This window comes from Pogona vitticeps, chromosome 2 (assembly GCF_051106095.1).
Source record: "Pogona vitticeps strain Pit_001003342236 chromosome 2, PviZW2.1, whole genome shotgun sequence".
Classification (NCBI taxonomy): domain Eukaryota; kingdom Metazoa; phylum Chordata; class Lepidosauria; order Squamata; family Agamidae; genus Pogona; species Pogona vitticeps.
The window spans coordinates 190,799,868-190,817,224 of NC_135784.1; the positions used below are offsets into that span (position 1 = coordinate 190,799,868).

The 17,357-nt window shown below is 40.7% G+C and overlaps 1 pseudogene; it reads left to right on the forward strand.

Annotated features, from left to right (window-relative positions):
• Positions 1 to 5,457: 5,457 nt before the first annotated feature.
• LOC140705178 (U1 spliceosomal RNA) lies at positions 5,458 to 5,596 on the forward strand (annotated as a pseudogene).
• The last annotated feature ends 11,761 nt before the right edge of the window (positions 5,597 to 17,357 follow it).

Here is a 17,357-nt window from a genome sequence, read left to right on the forward strand (position 1 = left end):
TCTATACCAGTGGTTAAGCATGCACTGGAATGAATTTTATTGTATCCCTAGTTTGGTCTAAATTTGCAACCCGGTTGGTTTCATGGTTGAGATTCCGGTCATGAAAATACTAGATCAGAAGTGGTCAATGTGTGACTCGTGGGCTGCATATGGGCTGCCCCTCAGTGCTCCCCATTTTCCAACACCCCCAATTAGAAAAAAAAATTGCTTAAAAAGTCCACTTGATTACTCTCGGGAGCATGGGTGTAATTTTGATCCATTTCGAGCCCCACATCTCCAGTTTTTTTTTAAAAAAAACTTTAAAAGATATATATTTACATTTTTGTCATTAATGGGGGCATTAAAAGGCTGCTTTTTCTTTTAAAAAATGGGGGTCATGGGAGCAGGTGTAGCTCTCCAAGATCTAGGGATGGGCATGGTAAGCCACCCATCCTCTGGAGGGGTCTCCTTTTTCATTTAGTTCCGGGAAATCCAGAGGCTTTTCTTTTCCATCCACACCATGTCCCAAGTCCTCCTCTTTCCCCTTCCCTCTGTTGTAAAAGGGATATTTCCAGGGAGGAGCAAAACTGGGTTCCAAAATTGGATTCCTTCCTCTGAAATGGGAGACTCCAATTTCAAATGGGAATCTGTCATTTATTCTACGGTCCCTGTGAAGAACACCTTCCCAGGAACTGTATGATTGTATTTGACATGGCACAAAGTCCTTTTCAGTGAACTAATTCTTGCTTGGAAGTTCCTGCTGTTCCATAGAAATAAAAACCCAGCTATCTCTGAACAACTCATTACTTCAAAAACCCACACTAATGTGTATCACAGCAATTTACATTTACGGCTCATACCAGTTGCTGATTACTTGTAGTTTTCAGTTATACTACATCCAATTTAAATAATTTTTAATTTTCGCTTGTAGATAAGATGCAAAGGTTGCATATTTATAATAGAGTCCCCATGTTTTTTTAAAAAATGAAAACGTCTGTTGACATCACAGCCATCTGTGAATTTGGGTAAATAAAAGTCCTATAAAACCCAGAAAAGTCTGCATGCCAATAGTAATTTCTTTCAACTCTGGATTAAATCAGATAGTTTAGACTGTTACCCCTTGAGGATGAAACAGTGTTAGACTTTGATTTGTCCTTGAGTCTGTAAGATGCAATCACAATTTAATGCTGGGGAAAAAAACTCGTTAGAAAATGGAAGCAATTTGGAAACAGCACCAGGTTCCCAAGGAATGGAAGGGCATGTTGTTTGCTTTCATTAATATCAAGTAGACTTTTCATTTTTTGAAAACAGTCTCATTTTTTCTTCTTGCTATGTTTATTTCCCTTTGAGTTTTTTTTAAAGGCACCTCAAATCCTTTGTGGTATGTTTGCAATTTTATCTGCTACAATTGCCAAGTTGTATATATGCTGGTTGCTGTGCCAGTGACTTACTGGTCAGGCTGACTGTGGGATTCCGGGAGTGACAGTTCCTGACAGTAATGTTTCCAACCTCTGTAGGTGGGGCATCAAGCAGGATGGCACTTATAGGGGAGCAGCTCTGGTTCAATGGCATGACAGTGCTTTGCTGGCAGAAGGTCCTATGGTCAACTGGTGGCACCTCCAGGTAGTGCTCAGTAAAATTCCTAGTTGAAACCCTACACTGCTGATAGTCACATTTTAAAGCATGAGAAGCCCACACACACTAAGAGAAGCGTGCTAGTCCTGTTCCCTTCATTATCTACTTAATCAGGGAAATGTGACTACCGAAATCAGGGGAGACTGCTGTGTCTAGAAAGCCTATTCAGGTGAACCAGAATCCCACTGGGATACCTATACTGAGGTAAAACAGCATCCCCCTCTTCAGGCTGTTGCATTTCCATGATCAAAGAGACAAACACCCCTCACTTGTGATGGTCCCTTCCAAATTAGCTAGGGACGCTGCTGGCAATAGCATATCCCCATTCTGCCTTTGTGACCCCAATCCATGGCCAAGCCTTCTAGCCCAGCCCAAAGGTTAAGGGGTTTCCTAGTGAGGAGGATACACTACATTATCCCACTACTTTGCACTAAATACCTGTGTGGACAGTTGATTATGTTAGTCGAATCCTGGTTGAACATACAAATCTCAATTACACCTATAATCTCCTTCTCTGTCTCTGAGATATACTTGAAATATGTCTGCTTAGCTCCCTCACTGAATAATGGATGAGCAAGATTCTAGAGTATTCTACATTACTTAAGGTCAGTTTGAAGCTTAAACTCGGCACATAACTGCCAAATAAATTGACATTTACGTATCATGTATTCAATCATGGGGACCAGTTTTTAAAAAATTATACTCAAATACCAGGATTTCAAAATGAGCCCAAGCTAAATTCCAATGTAAGTACCTCTAAAATAATTCCAAGTTATGAATAGGTCCCCTAAAATACATGGTTCCTAACTAAACTCACAGAGGGTGATCTGGAGGGGGGGCAGTAGAATAAATTGTTGGATTTTACTGTCCCTGTGCTACCAAATTTGGTAGAAATTTAACAACAGGTCAGAGGAAGAGGGAAAAAGTCATTTTTCTGTATTTCTTTTTTTTTCCTGTAGTTAACGTTCACTTGTTTTCAAACAGTCCCACTTCTAGAACCCTTCTGGAAGAATGGATTGGCTTTAAAAGGCAAGTGTTAAGACAATAAACTTAATAAACAACATCAGAATGCCTCAGTTTCCAGTCTTCTGGCTTTTCGTAGTATGAGTGAATTTATAATGGCATACATTCTTGTCTTAAAATCAAAGGATTCTTTTGAAATTATGAAATATGCATAACAGAAATTTTTTAATGTTGCATTCCCTCCTAATCAAAGACTTCTCTAACTGTAGAATTTATTATTGCATGCCACTGTATTTTGCTGAAACACACATCCGTTTCTGCTGCTGTGCCATCAGCTTTGATCAGTCTGAGGAACAAATATATAAGGTGTTTTTATTCCAATATGAATTCAGCAAGCAGATAAATTAGTGATCAGATAATTATTTCTTTTTACATGCTGAATCGGGACATATACAGTGGTGCCTCGCTTAACGATGTTAATCCGTGCAGCAAAAATCACTGCTAAGCGATTTCATCGCTAAGCGATATTTAAAAGCCCGTAGAAATGCATTAAAACACCATTTAAATGCATTTAAGCCCTATGGGCTTAAAAACTAACATTAAGTGAAAATCCTCCATAGGGGCGGCCATTTTCGGTGCCTCTAAATCGAGGCAACACAGCAGGTGGCCATTTTGTTTACCGGTGGCCATTTTGGAACCACCGATCAGCTGGCCGAAAATGGGGGCTTTGCAATGACTGCTTCCCTGCGATCATCGCAAAGTGAATTTTCCCCATAGGGACCATCGCTAAGCGATCGCAAAAGCGATTGCAAAAACATCGTCACAAAGCGATTTCTTCATTAAACAGAGCAGTCGCTATGCGAGGCACCACTGTATTTTAATACAGAAAGTCAATGTGGTGCAGTGGATCACGTGTTCATCCTGGAGATTTGGTTTCAAATCCCGATTCCACCATGGAAATTCATTTGGGGGGTGGTGGCAATTGTCAACCACTGTCTGAACATTTCAGATACTTTGAAAATCCTGTTGGGATTGCCATATGTTGAAAACAACCTGAAGTCGCTCAGCAATAACATATTTCAATAGGAGTGTGCAAATTCTCCAGACAAATGTAAAAAGGGGGGGAACATATGAAGGGGATTTGTGCAAGTCCACATTTCAAAAGAGGGTCACCAATTTGAACTGAAGAGAAGAAAATCAAAATAGTCTGAGCTGCTGGCATGAAGGAAGACCAGTGACAGCTAACCCCCCCCCCAATAAATCCAAAGATGTCCCCAGGATGTTCAATGTATTCGCGAAGGCTTTCACGTCTGGGATCTAATGGTTGTTGTGGGTTTTTCGGGCTCTTTGGACGTGTTCTGAAGGCTGTTCTTCCTGACGTTTCACCAGTCTCTGTGGCCGGCAACTTCAGAGGACAGCACTCTGGTGAAACGTCAGGAAGAACAACCTTCAGAACACGGCCAAAGAGCCTGAAAAACCCACAACAACCATGTCCCCAGGACATTCTCGCTCTTGAGGTGCCAGTGATGACTCAGACTGAGGTAATGCTATCTCTGTGCAAATTCACTCACACTCTGAAAAGCCAGGGGACTGGAAACCCAGACATCCTATTGTTCTTTAAAAACAAACAAAACCCCCCACATTGTCTTAACATTTGCCTTTTAAAGCCAAGGAGCTGTAGGGTGATGAGGAAGACTTGAATCACTATTTAAATAGCATTTTTGGCATTCAAAAGAACTTCCTTCTTTTTCTTCTTCTTACACTAAACTTAGGGCACAGTTCCATTGTGGGAAAAAGAGGGGTGGGGGAGTTGAATCCAGTTTAGCCTGTTTTCAATCAGTGTTTTAAAAGATGAATACACAACACATTAAAAAGTGGGTTGTTTTCCCCAGGACTCTTTTTTTTTCTGTGAGCAGCTGCGTTTTTTTAAACTCCTTGCCAGAGGGCCATTTATTTTAACTCAGATGCAAGATCACCATAATATACATACGTCACTGTCTCAAATGTGAACTCCACTGTCATAGTATGTTGTTTCCAAGGATTGTGGAGAAAAAGGGGCTGCTGATGTTGCCTGAGAGCCAGGGCAAGGCAACAAGAGAGGTGGAAACCCAGATGGGGCGGGAGTGATATTGGTGTAATTGAGCCAGGGTTTTCTCCGCCAAAGCCAGGCTGGGTGTGTGACCTGCCCTACCTGGTTAACCACCTCTTGACCTGCCTTGTCTCTCCCCCCCCCCCCCCGGGGCTATCCTTAAGCCCAAATCATAAGAGTCACGCAGTGTTAAACTGAAATATAAAATATAATTCTTCATTTAGTAAGCATGATGGTTGCAAGACACTCTCATAAGCCTGAAGTTTCATGTGTCAAAAAGAACCAACTTTCCATGGTTGAACAAGTTCTGTCATATACAAGGTAACTATAATAATAATAATAAAAAACTCCCTGGAAACCCACACTCCTGTCCTGAGATATATTCTAACTGCTTCTTCTTAATTCTCTCTTAACCATTAACTGACTAAACCTCTCCTCTTTTGTTTTAAATATCCCTTGTTGTTTCCTCCAGATTCTTTCAACCACTCCCCATCTTCTTGATGGTGCTGGGGAGAGTACGTGAGGGTTCCATTGCCACGGGGGGGGGGGGCAGAGGCAAAACATGGCTACAGCAGATGAAGCCCAAACCCAAGGTGGACAATAGGAAAGTGCTGGCCATCATTGGTTTTTTCCCCTCCCCATGGTTTTAAATTAGTGTGTTGCCAGACGATATGTATTATTAGAAATATAAGGCCTTATTGAGCCATTGCAATTATTTATATCCTCTGAACTATTTTTCAAAAAGCCACATGGTTAAATGCAAATAAGATGCTTTTGATGTTGTCTGGTTTCCCCTTACCTGGCAGGGGAGATACCATAATCATGAAGGTGATTTTTTTCCAGGGTACGACTCATCCATCGCACTGCAGGTGTGCTGTTCCCTGCGATTTTCCCATATGTGGGAAACTTGACTGCATAATTTGTGGCCACACTGTTACATGCAAATGAGGTGCTTTGATGCTGTCTCGTTTTCTTCGTTTCGTCAAGCCAACGAGGGGCAACAAATCAGTGGGAGATGCAACTGAAGTCTGAAGAGAAGATGGATGGAAGGTAAGCAAACTCTGAAGAAAGTTCTTACTCCACCTGCCCATCCATTCCTCTAATGATGATGTGTGAAAAAATGCATGGCTTACACAACCTGCCATTGGGTTTCTAAAGCGCAACCCGGCATTTTTAAAAGGAGGCATGGATCATTTTGGGGGATGATTTCTGAAGTGATTCAGGAAAACAACAGAAAGTAGGTTCTGTTTTGGGGGTGCTTTCAGCTTCTGGGGACACTGCTGCACTCAAATGAAGTAACAGACCATGATAAAGTACTGTTTGCACCACAAATGAGTCTCAAACTGCAATGCTGCTATGCCCCCCCCACTAGGCACCGTATTTACATGAAAGAAAACCAACAAGCCCTGGGACTGTACATCTTGCCAAAGGCTACACAGGCTGGCTCTTCTACAAGGCACAGTGAGGAATCAAATTCCTGGTCACTGGCTTTGCAGCCGGATACCTAACTCACTGACCTAGCATTTAGCAACCTCAGAAATATCATCATCAACAGCATTGCTTAGGGCTCAGGGCTTCCAAACTCAAGGCTGTACCTTCCTTAACAGAGCCATTTCATAATTGATATTTTCCTGCTACCTTCAACTTTTCTCAGCATTATTGTCTCTTCCAGTGTCTTGTCTTCTCATGTTGTGCTCAAAGTATGGTAGCCTTAGTTCAGTCATTGCTCTAGAAAGAGTCCAGGCTTAATATTATTTAGAATCCACTTACCTGATTTTCCGGCCAGCCCCTTTATCCATAAAGCTCTCTTCAATACCACAGTTCATATGAATTTAGTTGTTTTCCTGTCAGCTTTATTTATTCTTCAGTTTTTGCATCTGTTCATCATGTCCCATCATGCTAATATTCTGATTGGCAAGGTAACTAAGTGTGGACTAGATAGAACAGCTATCAGTTGGATACACAGCTAGTTACAGAATCAAATTCTGAGTTCTTATCATTGGCTACATCTTAAACTGCAAGGGAGTAACAAGCAGGGTACTATAGGGTTCAGTCCTGGCCCTGCTGTTCTTCAACATTTGTATTACCATATTTTCCCATGTATAAGATGACCCAATGTATAAGACGACCCCCACTTTTCCAGCCCCAAATAAGAAATTTTGATCGCTGCTTTCCCCCTCCACTTCCTAAGCCCCGCAAAAGCAGGATGAAAGGGCTGCAGAAGTGGAGGGGGAAAGCAGAGATCTTAGGAAGTGGAGGGGTAAAGCAACGATGAAAAGGCTGCAGGATCAAAGGGAGGGGCCTCCAGACGACACTGATGAGCATAGGGTAGGCAGTTTTGCTACCACCCGGTTTTCTCCTCAGCTAACTTCCGTGTAAAAGACAACCCTCAATTTTTCCTCCAATGATTTTAGAAAAAAGTATCATCTTTTACATGGAAAATACAGTAATAGCTTGGATGAGGAGGTGCAGGGAATTCTTCTCAGATTTGAAGGTGACAGAAAATTGGATGGAATAGCTAATACCTTGGAAGACAGAAACAAAATTGAAAAAGATCTTGATAAACTAGATCACAGAGCTGAAATCAACAGAATAACATTCAGCAAGGATAAGTGTGAAGTTCTACACCTATGAAAAAAGAAAATAAGCACACATATACAAGATGGGGGGATATTTGGCTCAGTAACACTGGGAGAGAGAAGAGTTTTGGAATTACTGTATATCACAAGCTGAATATGAGCCAACAGTGCAATGCCTCTGTAAAAAAAAAAAAAGGCAAATGCTGTTTTAACTTGCATTAACAGAAGTATAGTATGCCAAATCCTGTGAGGTACTAGTTCCCCTCTAGTCAGCACTGGTTAAGCCTCATCTAGAGTACTGTGTCCAGTTCTCGACACTGCACTTGAAGAAGGATGCAGACAAATTGGAACAGGTTGAGAGGAGAGCAACCAAAGGATGATCAGGAGACTGAAAGCCAAGCCTTATGAGGAAAGACTGAAAGAACTGGGTAGGTTTAGCCTTGAATAAAGAAAACTATTATGAGATAGGAGAGCACTCTTCAACTATTTGAAAGGTTTGTCACACAGAGGAGGGGCAGATTCTGTTCTAAATCATTCCAGAGTGCAGGATACATAGTAATGGGATCAAGTTACAGGGAGGCAGATTTCGGCTAAATATGAAAAAATAACTGTCCTAATTGTTAAAGTAGTATGTCAATGGAACATAACCGTCCTAATTGTTAAAGTAGTATGTCAATTTTTTTTCCAGGAGGCGGTGAGCACTTAAACAACTGGAGGCATTAAAGAGAAAATTAGACAACCGTCTTTCAGATATACTTTAATTTGGATTCCTACATTGAGCAGAGTGTTGGGCTCAATGGCTTTATGGGACTCTTCCAACTCTATTATTGTATGATACTGTGATAACTGTGAATACCGAAGTATATGTAATCTTGGCCTTAAACTCTAGAGACCCATCCTTATACTTAGGGCTCTTTTCTAGTTCCTGCATCATTGCTTTGCCAAGCTTCCGTCTTCTTTTGCTTTCTTGGGTGGAGTCTCCATTTACATAAACTACATTATATTACATAATCATGTTTTATAAATAATATATCATCCCGTTAAATTTTGTGTATTTCCATTGTACAGTGACATAATCACGTAGTTATTGGTTGTTTTTTTTTTATTGCCTTGTTACGCTGGAGATTCACTCATTACAGTGGCATTTTGTTGTAAACAGACCTGGGATTGCTAATGGGCATTGAAACAGTCCTGTGCCAGTTCTAGGAAGGCAGGCAGGCATGGCCTAAGAGGCAATGGGAAGAGGTAAATCAATTTACAGTAAATTTTGCCACTAGATGGGCAGCTGCCTCGGGTTCTTTGTAAGGAAAAAGGCGGGATAAAAATATTTTAAATAAATAAGTGGAAAGTATAATTTAAGCAAGAGTTTAATGTATTTTTCTAACACAGTATATGTAATGTAATTTTAATGTAATTTTTGTAATATCCCAGATAATTTCATGTTTGTTGCAGAATTGTCTGTATTTTTCATGAGCCTTATTTCAGGAAGCCCAGTCTCTCTGTTCCATCATCATCCAAACTAAATTTAGTAGGGAGAGTAAGATCTCTCTCTCTCTCTCTCTCTCTCTCTCACACACACACACACACACACACACACACACACACACACACACACACACACACAGAGAGAGAGAGAGAGAGAGAGAGAGAGAGAGAGAGAGAGAGAGAGAGAGAGAGAGAGAGAGAGAGAGAGAGAACTAAACCATTAAGTTATTCCATTAACGCTCTTATTCAATGGCTAAAAACCAGGAATCATTACAGAAAATTACAGATAGGGGAAATAACCTGTCAATGAATTGCATCTTTAGAAAAAGCAATGTGCTGATTTGATATCCTTCTCCATCCATGGATTTCAGCTTGTAGAATACATGACATCCCATGATGAGTTCTAGTGTCTGCTATGAAAAACAATGACAAATTTAATCATACGCACCGGTAACACAGGCAACTTCATAAAATACAATTGACAGGAAAAAGAGATTTTTTTTAAAAAAAAAAATCCGGCAACCAAATGACTAATCACATGTATACAACCTTGAAAACTTACTAAACCCAAAGATGCGAGACATTCAGACAATCTTCATTCTCGGGGCTGTTGCCTTGTCTTTAGTCTCTGTGACAATGAACCTTCCCATAACCATTTTCTGTTCTTATGGGCCATTAGAGAGCCCTTGGTGGCCTCTGTTGATGTTTTTCTGAGAGAATTCTATCATGTCCTGTGAATCTTATGAACACCTCAGAAACCAGGATGCAGATCCCAAAGAAGACATGCATGCCAGTGCACCATGGCATATGCATTGTTCTTCACGTCTGAAGAAAGGAGATGTTCAGCGTAGGACCAAATCTTAAACTGTCCTCCAATTTCCAGAAAGTGTTCTTTTCACATGAAAAATGCTTCTGCTTTAGTGTAGCCTTCCCAGGGCATGTTCTCGGGGCTTGTGTGCATGTTGCAACTCTCTTCATTAGTCTGGAGCCTGCCCACATCCCCTGCTCTGAAAGAATCTCAGGGTGGGAGTTATCCCATGACATCCTCTTTCAAGCTTTTGTTGAAGTTTAGATCACCAGGAGATACAGCAGGATTGTACAATTAAAGATTCCTGAGACACTTGAAACTGAAATAAGAACCTGACGCTCCCTGTACAGGAATTCCTTTTAATCTCATTTTGAATGGGGAGAATTAAGAGCAATTGATTTTTAATTAAGTTAAATGAAAATGATTTTAAAATGGAACAAATGTTCAGCAGCACACTAATTCAGAGCAACAATATCCCAGGCCCTCAGTGGGGGAAAACGAAACATTAATGGACTTGTAATATAGTGCTTTAAAATATTATTTTATAGCATATGACACAGCTGGAAAACTCCGGGATCTATAGTTCAATGGTACTGATTGCAGTATTGAATTGATACTTTGCTATTTATTTATTTACTTAATTTACATATGCCTTCAGGGCAGCTAGAAAGTGGAGGAACAAACAAAACTATATAGTCAATTAGGAACAATCAACAATAATGGAGCAGGCATAAAAACACAGCTGGCAAAGAAGAGGAGAATGAATCAAATCTTTAAGAGGCCCAAGAAAATAGAAGCTGCAAAAGAAAGTGAAGGGAGGAGAAAGGTTTCCACTTATGTCCTTGTATTATTGGAATTGTCCTGAGATTAGGGCTGAGCAGGCTTTGAATTAATGTTAAAAAATGGACCATCTTGAAGGAACTTTTGTGTGTGATTCCAGAGCAGTTACAGTAAAAAGCAGGTCTTTGTTCCTGGAGCAGAGCGATGCCACAGTGGAGCCTTTGCACCCCATTTGAAATCTGCAGGGTTAAAAAGATAGTCAGTGATTGGAATTGGGGGGGGAAGGGGAAATTAAAAGTAATTATAATAAGCTTAGAATTTACGGATCATTAAGTCCAATTCCTGGGAAGGAAGCACAGTGGGAATCGAACTCCCAACCTGTACGAAAACCACTGAGCTATCCAGCAATTCATATACGAGCAGTAGATGGAGCTGCTGGCACCAGAGGAGAAGGTGAGTAACAACTGATCTTGCCCAATAAAGCTCAAGATCTTCTCTGGATCCTGGATTCATCAGACAGTGAGGTGTTAGGGAGCTCATCATGTGGTACATATATATATCCCTGCAGGTGTTCTGTGAGTCATTTCACAGAGCTGTAGGGTGAAGAGAATAGCTTATGTTGTTGTTTAGAGAGTGGCCTGTTTAAGAGGGAACACGAAACTTACTAGAGTAGGTTGAATTAGTTTCTCAGTGTGACTTTCTGCCAATCTGCAGTACCTTTGTTTTCTTAAGATTTAATTTCAGCTTGTTCACCCTTATCCAGGTCTCTCCTACTCACCTAGATAGGTGTGGGATTGGAGAGGGCTAGTCTGAAGACCTACCTCTACTCTCCAAGCGCAGGATGCTCACATCCAAACATGTCCCAAACTAGTCACTTGATGAAACAAGCTTAGTTTCCCATTCAGACACCCTTATAGATCCCATTTGCTCAAACCTAGTTCTACCCAGAGGTATGTGGCGCTAATCTGGTTTTCAGAGCCATCCATTATCATCTTCTTCATCAGAAACTTTTTCTGAAAGGGAAATGGTTCTAACAGTTTTTGAAATTTTATTTTACAAAGCAAGAATGCTTTTATGTGATTCTTTTGTGTTTTCAAAAGGGATGTTTTTGTTTGTGAGATTCTTCCCTGCAATGATATTCACGTCCTCTCTGCTTAAAACAGCATCAAACTATGGGGAATTGAGAAGAAATTTCTCCCTAGTGAAAGGACGTAATGATAGTATTTTGAAAGTATATTCATTGATTTCCATTTCTTTTCTTTTAGTAATATAACAATCTGTCTTTATTCAAGTATTAATCTTTTTCATCTTTTTGAAATTTTAAAATTTCACATACGTATTCTTACAAATACAAAAATCTCTCAGATGACGGCTCCTTATCTGAATTGTTTCCTCAACCTTTACTACTACTGAAAAAAAAGTAAAAATATTTCTTTAATGACAAACTTTCTACAAGCAATATGTTGTCCCATGATGTTTTTGCTACAATTAGTGTACACTTTATATGAAATTTCAGAAACTGGCATGTGAAATCTTTGCTAAGGGGCAAGGTATCTGGACTCAGCTCGCCTTGAATTTTCTGAGATCCAGACCCACATCCTTCCTTCCTTCCTTCCTTCCTTCCTTCCTTCCTTCCTTCCTTCCTTCCTTCCTTCCTTCCTTCCTTCCTTCCTTCCTTCCTTCCTTCCTTCCTTCCTTCCTTCCTTCCTTCCTTCCTTCCTTCCTTCCTTCCTTCCTTCCTTCCTTCCCATTTGTCTCTCCATTTTTAAATTTAATTTTATCTGCACAGATAATTTTTATGTAGTCTTGATTTGGAACCTACAACCTTCTTTCCTTATATAAGGATATTGCTATGGGTGATCTGATGCCCACACCACCTACCAATTGTGTATCAGTTCTCCATCTTGAAGTGTTCTGAGAACTCAAAGCTTGTATACTATGGTGGAACTGCAGCTTCTCAAAAAAACCAAACCAAAACAAACCAGTATTGTTCACCTGTAGATTTGTTTTGCCTTTATAGACCAATATGATCACCTTCATTTTTAAAAATTATCTTTTTTTGTTTCTGTTTATTTACTCTGGCATTAACGTATTTGTTTTTAATTCTGAAACAGCTTTGCTGTCAGAGAGCTGTGGCGAGACAACTAAGAGTCATAATGTTTGTTTATTTGTGTGTTTATCTACAGGCCACCTTTCTCCTGAAAAGAGGACTCAAGGCAGGTCAGAGCCTTAAAAAAAATAGAATTGAAAACACAATTAGTTATACACTAAAAACAGTTACTCCCGCCAACCTAGCGGTTCGAAAGCATGCAAATGCAAGTAGATAAATAGGGACTACCTCGGTGGGAAGGTAACAGCGTTCCGCGTCTAAGTCGCACTGGCCATGTGACCACGGAAGATTGTCTTCGGACAAAACGCTGGCTCTATGGCTTGGAAACGGGGATGAGCACCGCCCCCTAGAGTCGAACACGACTGGACAAAAATTGTCAAGGGGAACCTTTACCTTTTAAAAAAAACAGTTAAACTGTAAGACTAATTAAAACACATTGAATGATTAGGAACATATAAAAAGTTTTTTAAAAAACTATCATAATTAAGAAATAGCATTCAGGGACTCAGTCTTGACTGTTAAAAACCATGATGGTTAAAAGCCATGATGGTTAAAAGCCTGTCTGAAAAGATGGGTCTTCAGCTGTTGGCAGAAGGATAAAAGAGAGATGGACAATCTGACCTCCTGAGGAGAGCATTCAGGAAGCTGGGAGCAGCCAAGGAGAAGGCCCCCTCTCACGTCCCCATCAACTATCCCTGCACTGGCTGTGGGACTGACAGGAAGGCCTTCTATGATGATCTTAAGATGTTGGCAGGCAGAAAGTGCAAGAGGCCTCATTATCAAGGCCGGTCCATTTTCAAGCGGGGTTGGGCTGTTATCCAGAATGCCAGTAGGTCAAGTTGAGAGTCTCTCCAGTAAACCATTCACCTTGTCAAAGAGGGTGCAGGCAGAAGCAAGATAGTCAATCTAGTCAATCCAGCAGTTAAGGCAGGCGGAAACGCATCAGACAGGAGTCAATTAAGAGTAATTAAGTCTTTGGTCCTCGTGTACTGGTGAGAGCAGGATTTATATGTCTCAGAGTGCCTTTCCCAGGCACCCAGCTGTTTCCAGCCAGACTCCCTTCATCCTGTGAGTCCTTCTTGGCAAGACTGGCCTCTACCATCTTCTCCTGAGCCTCTAAGAGGCTGGATCATTGAATTTCCCATTTGTCCTGGCTTTCGCCGAATGAGGCAGATCACCTTCCACTTCTGAAGATTACTCAGCTGGGTGAGGGATGATACATGGCAGAAGACATGCCTGGGGGATTGGCTGCTGTGACACCCAGAGTAAATGTCATGGGCAGAAACCATGGCAGCAGCTGTTTAACCTGCAGAGAAGAGGCACCTTTGACCCAGGCAGCCAGGAGAGAGCGGTTGGCTGATAGGATACAAAAGCCACAGCATCTGCTTTGCCAGGGGCAAGGTACACCCAAGAGCCATCAAGCTGACAGGCAGAAGAGCTCCAGTAAAATTATGCTGACAGAACTAGTATGGTGGTGGTCCTCCTTCTAAAGACCATTGATGGGCATGAGGCCCTCATCCATGGAACCCTTTTTTTCTGTGCCAGCCTTTTCTTTTCTTTGTTTTGTGCTCCAATTAACTCTGGCCTATGGCTGCTCATGTCTCTACTCCCCTGCTGTCCACATTCTCATCCATTTCCAGAGAACAAAAGTGCTTTTTGTCACTTACCATCTACTAATATCTAATATTGTTGCTAGTAATCAAGTGACAGAAATTAGCTGACAGGCCATTCCGCCTACTGCTCTGTGGGCCTGCTGCCACTTGCTGCTAGCAAAGACTAGCCTTGATGCCCCTTACTGTCTTCCAGTGGCTGCCCTCCACCCTTGCCCACATGTCCATCTTCCTTGGGAACCAATTCTTCTCAGCCATTCCAGACTCCAACTGAGTCTGAGCTATATCCCCAAAGGATTGTCTCTTTGAATATACTGGCCAAGATCACTGCATTCTTTTCCTCCATCTTTTTGCTAATATGTGGTCTAAATGTAGCTGCTATTTTTATACTGTTTTTAAAAAATGTTAACTTTTTTTAAAACTAAAAAAGATATAGGGAAAAATGCCAAAAAAGAAAACGTAACTGAATAAAACCTTAATAGCACAAAACCACATCAACAATACAGTAATGCAGAACGTGTCCTCTGCCCAGTCTGGACCATCTGGAGATACAACCATTTCTTCCTCCATTTATGGAGCTCCATTCTCCTTCCAAAATTGCCATGGTTACTTATGGAGAGGCACAACCCTTCCCTTTTATCAATAAACCTCCCCAAATATCAATAAAAGTATTCTTATTTATTTTACCTTTCTTTAGTTTAATATTATATGTTAATTGATCATTAATAGCTGCATTACAAACTTCTGTATACCATTCATCTAACTGAAAATTGTGCTTAATTTCTTCATTCCGTGGTATCATTTATCTTGCTGATGTTAATAAATTTGAAATTAATTCTTTCATTGCCCAGCTCCTTATTTAGACATGGGCTCTTCGTGTGATAGATGTGCATGCCGCGTGGAGCCTGGTGAGTGGACCGGGCTGGTTCGGGTGTGTGTGGAAAAAATGGTGCCACACATCATCTTTCTATCCCCTGGATATGAATACAAAGCACCCATGTCTGCTTCTGATCAAATACTGCTATTTTTATACTACTTCTGATATTTTTAACTGTAGTTTCAGCTTTCTGTTCTATTGTAAATGCCTGATTCATTGTTTGTTTGTTTTCTAATCTTCAGCAAGTTGTAGGAGGTGGAAGTTAAGATATACAGTCTATTCACAAAATGTGTTCTATGCAGTCATGTTGCCTCTGACTTACAGCAACTGTAATAGGGCTTTCAAGGTAAGGAATGGTTTTACCAGTTCCACCTCCCCACTCTGAGCTCCCCTGGCTGAGTAGGGATTGGAACAAAGATATCCTGAGTCCTAGTCCATCACTCTGTCCACTGCACAGCAATGGATACTCCATTTAAAAAAGATAAATAAAATAAAAATGCACACATATCTTCATAAAAGTAATGGAGGTAATGGCACGGAACTGCTCCCAAGGCGAATGACCTGTAGGTAGACTGCAAAACTTAGTGGCTGGATCAATAGGAAGCCCCTCTCACCTAATACTGTAAATGGTTATGGCATTTCACATGGCTTGCCCAACCATGAATGGTCATCAGCAAAGTTCTAGAGGAAAATGTACACGGGACTCCATCTGCCCCTAACATTGTGATATACAAAGGTCATTCCTGTCAAAGAATAGAACAGAATCTTCTTCAAGCAAAACGGTGTTGGACAAATGGGAAGTATGCAGGGATGCCAAGAAAGCTGAATGGCCCATTCTTCTCTCTCTCTCTCTTGGTTTTCTTCTGTCCACTCATGAAGATTTGCTAATTTCCAGGAGGTTCTAACCAGAGCTTTGCATTAGCTACTGATTAAGCAAAACAGATCCTGTAGTGAGTTTTCAAATTAGCATTCCAACAAGAAATACAAGGGCGTGGCACCTTAAAGACTAACTCCTATATTTTTATGTAAGCTTTCATGGAACATATCTACTTCATCAGATGTAAGAGTTAGGCTCTTCTGTCTGATGAAGTGGACATGTCCCATGAAAGCTTACATTAAAACATAGCAGTTAGTCTTTAAGGTTCCACAACATCTTGTTTTGTTTTTGTTTTGTGTTTCTTCTTGAAAGACTGGCACAGACTAATATTAGCTACGACTTCCAATTAGGAGCCTCCCACCCAAAGCACTTCCCTCACTGCTCTATTTTCAGGTTTGAAAAGGCTAGCCGTATTGATTTTCTGAGGTTTGTTTTTGATCTATTAACTGTTAAAATTTTTTCTTTATGCAGTTGCAGATGTAGTGATAATTGTCCTCTTTAAGAGTGGTAAACAACTGCAGGAAATGTCTTAGGTTTACTTTAATGATTCTGCTGGGAAATACGGCCTCACCTGCACTGAATAATAATAGTGAAGAAATAGTCATTATTTTCGCCCTGCATTGTGGTAAGCAAGGTTGCGAACAGGATTTTGATAGCATGTGTACTGTTTTCCTGCAGCAGACTGCTAATGAACATTCCATGTTGCCAAAGCCCAGGGTTCTACTTTCTCTCCCTCCCTCCCTCTCTTATAATTAGCCCTAAGCTTCAAGAACTTTATGGGGAGGGAAAGGAAGGAGGCAGGATTGAGAAGATATTAATTGGAATCCAAAGCAAATACTTCTGGCTCCCTTCAATTTTGCCTTCGATTTGAGGACTGTGAACTACCTGATCTTCTGTTTAGAGCATCAGTGGTTCCCTTTTTATTAATGTGACTCTTTATCTAGAATTTCCTATAATTTTTAGTTCACTCTCCACCCCCACCCCCCAAAAAAACTAACTAGCATTGTGTATATGTAGGTACAAAATAAGCACTGATGTTGTCAGGAGATCATACTAAAATTCCTTTGTACGTTATAATGTAAGCTATAACGAGAAAGGATCTGGGGAACCAGTTCACTCCTAGCACCTACACAGTCACACCAACGATACTGTGTGTGTGCTCTTACACAGCCACAGAAAACCACGGGGAGCAGAAAACATTTCCACATCAGCAGAAGGGCTAAGCTAACTTCAGTTTTGTACTTTTCCAATTCTTTACTCTTCCTTCCTTCCATTCTTTTTAAAAATAATAAGGAACTCCAACACTTTTTCAAAACTGTGCTTAATTTAATGTGGTATGATATTTGAAAGATATATATATATATCTTACCTCCCTATACAAACAGATCTTTCTGGCCAACATTCTTCACTATATAATAGTTGCATTCAGAAAGGCAACAGTGCAAAGTTTCGCACATTTATTATTGGCCAGTGCTGAACTTGCAAGAAGAGGCTGGTGAAGGATCAAGTGGATTGTCGGACTGCCTCAGAAGTCTAGCTATTCGCTTCCACTTCATATGCCAATT